The sequence below is a fragment of the Portunus trituberculatus genome, chromosome 27, assembly GCF_017591435.1.
Source record: "Portunus trituberculatus isolate SZX2019 chromosome 27, ASM1759143v1, whole genome shotgun sequence".
Classification (NCBI taxonomy): Eukaryota; Metazoa; Arthropoda; class Malacostraca; order Decapoda; family Portunidae; genus Portunus; species Portunus trituberculatus.
In genome coordinates, this window is record NC_059281.1 from 13,729,902 (window position 1) to 13,732,401 (window position 2,500).

Here is a 2,500-nt window from a genome sequence, read left to right on the forward strand (position 1 = left end):
AGAGAGAGAGAGAGAGAGAGAGAGAGATTACAGTCATACGTTTTATATTTTCATTCTTCTGCATAACACTTTTCCACGTATATTCTCTCTCTCTCTCTCTCTCTCTCTCTCTCTCTCTCTCTCTCTCTCTCTCTCTCTCTCTCTCTCTCTCTCTCTCTTCCCTGGAGCGGTCTCCCAAACAGCGGCATGGCAGGACGGGCAGAAATATGGAAGATCGTTAATAAAAACCTTCCCTCACTGTATCGCTGGACAATGTGAGGGAGAGAGAGAGAGAGAGAGAGAGAGAGAGAGAGAGAGAGGTCCCGTGGGGGTGTTGGGGGAGGGGCGTGGAGTGAGGGTGTACGCCGTGGGTGGAGCTCTTCTCTGCCCACCTACATACCCCGCATGCCACGAGACACGCGTTTCCCGGGGCGCCCCACACCTCCACCTGATCAAACTCCTCCACCTGGGGCCGAAGGATGAAAGCGCGGGTGGTTGGCAAGGCGTGTGGAGTGGGAAGTGGAGGAGGAGGCGGTGGATAGGGCAGTGGGTGGGACTTCGCCGGGTGTGTGCGTGTGTGTGTGGAGGTGGCGGTGGCGGAGTGGGTGGAGTCGGCGTCCGGGGGTCGTGGGGGGGCGGGGCAGGAGGACGGCCGCTGGTTGGCTGGGCCGGGCGGGTCTGGGTGTCGGTGGCCAACGTTGCGAGGGTCGGGCAGCACCAGAGTCCCCAGTGTGTCGTGAACAGGTGGCCGCGAACAGCCGCGCTCAGCCCCTCCCTGTCCGGCGAGAGAAAGAGAGAGGAAAGGAGAGCGAGCGAGGGCGAGGAATAGATGCTGGGAAGAGGAAAGCGCCACAAGTTTGTACAGCGGCCAGCAAGGAGAGGCTTCCCGCGGGCGTCTCAGTAACACAGATCAACTCGCGCCCCGCCAAGTTATCACGAGGCGAGCACCGCCGTGGAGGCTGCACGCAAGCCCTCAGCGGGGTCCCTGTGGCGTGTGGTGGCCAGCATTGGGCGGGCGCGGCGGCGTGTGCTGTGCGTCCCTTGGTGTGTCGCGGCCCAAGGTCAGCGGTGTCGTCAGCAGCTCAAGGGGCCTGAGCGGCAGCAACGGGGAGAGCAGACAGGGAGGAAAAGGCAGGGAAAGAGTGAGTGGATGTGGCGTGTGTAGGGCGTCCCGGCGGCGGCGGCGGTGGTGGAGGTGGTGAGCGAGCGAACGTTTGGTGAGAGGCACCCGAGCCGCCATCAGTCATCGGGCGCGGCGAGGCGTGGCGGCGGGACGAGTCATCGGCAGCAGCTCTCATCACCTACTGAGCGCTGTCGTCTGCTCCCGCTCGGCGTGGCGCCCCTCTCCCTCACCTGCCCTCCCTCCACTCTCCTCCCGCGCTCCTCTCCCTCGCCTACATCGCCCCACTCTCACTCTCACCTCGTGCGCATCCTACTGACGTAAGCACTGACCGAGTGGGAGAGTCCGGAGAGAGGTGGAGAGAGAGAGAGAGAGAGAGAGAGAGAGGGACAAGAAGTCAGACATGTGTAGTAGTGACGGAGGTGTGCGGGCCCGACACATATAGCTGCCTCGCCGCCCCGTCAGAAGCAGTCCCCGCCGGGCCTCCTCCTGCTGCTGAGTGAGGCGCTCCGGCCCCGGAGAGTGTTGTGTGGCGTGTTGTGGCGCCGCCCTGGACTCTGCCGCATCCCTCAGTGTTCATGACAGGATAACTCGCCACTCTGCGGCCACACGAGACTCAGCCGCCCTCTAGTGTGCACCCAGGCCTCCCCGTGGCTCCCAACACCCGCCCTCAGTGCCCTCCGGGAGCCTGGGGCCCCGCACTGGGAGGGCTGGAGCCCCAAGGTGCCTCCCTCGCCAGGACCACGGGGTTCCTCAGCACCTTCTTCTCCCTCAACCCTCGCTTACAGCTGGCTCAGACGACGCCAGCTACCATACCTTTACCAGGGTGAGTACTCGCCCCCCGTCACCCGCGTGACGTGCCCCAGTGGTTAAGTGGTGCAGTGTGCCTAGTGGTGGTGAATCACTCCCTGGAATCCTCCTTAAGTGCATGGAAATAACGTCGCCCTCTCTTTGCCGTGCCGCGCCGCGCCTCCCGCCGGCGTGGCGGCAGTAAAGTGTGTTGTGGCCAGGCTTTGATCTCAGCTGTGCAACACTGAGGAGGTGCACCGTTGCCTGGCGAGTGTTGCGAGGTGGTGACTGTCGCGGCCACCACTGTGTTGCGGAGTTCAGTGACACACCACAGCCTGCTTCAATTGACGTGTGGAGGCTCCCGCTGTGTATGTGTGTGTGTGTGTGTGTGTGTGTGTGTGTGTGTGTGTGTGTGTGTGGCGGGTCAGGGTTGTGATGGGGGAACGCTGCGAGACACCCTTACCACCACCATCAGGTATGCATGCATGACGTGACGCTAATATCTTGCACAACTAGATCACACACACACACACACACACACACACACACACACACACACACACACACACACACACAAGTACTGACCTACCTCGAGTGAGAACAAAGGGCAAC

At 62.0% G+C, this 2,500-nt stretch overlaps 1 protein-coding gene across 1 annotated transcript in view; it reads left to right on the plus strand.

The window, feature by feature from the left end:
* The first annotated feature begins 670 nt into the window (after positions 1 to 670).
* The window catches only part of LOC123509494, a 29,438-nt gene continuing 27,608 nt past the window's right edge, over positions 671 to 2,500 (plus strand). Inside the window, 1 exon segment of the mRNA XM_045263806.1 lies at positions 671 to 1,925. The gene's annotated coding sequence lies outside the window, so the exon portion shown is untranslated.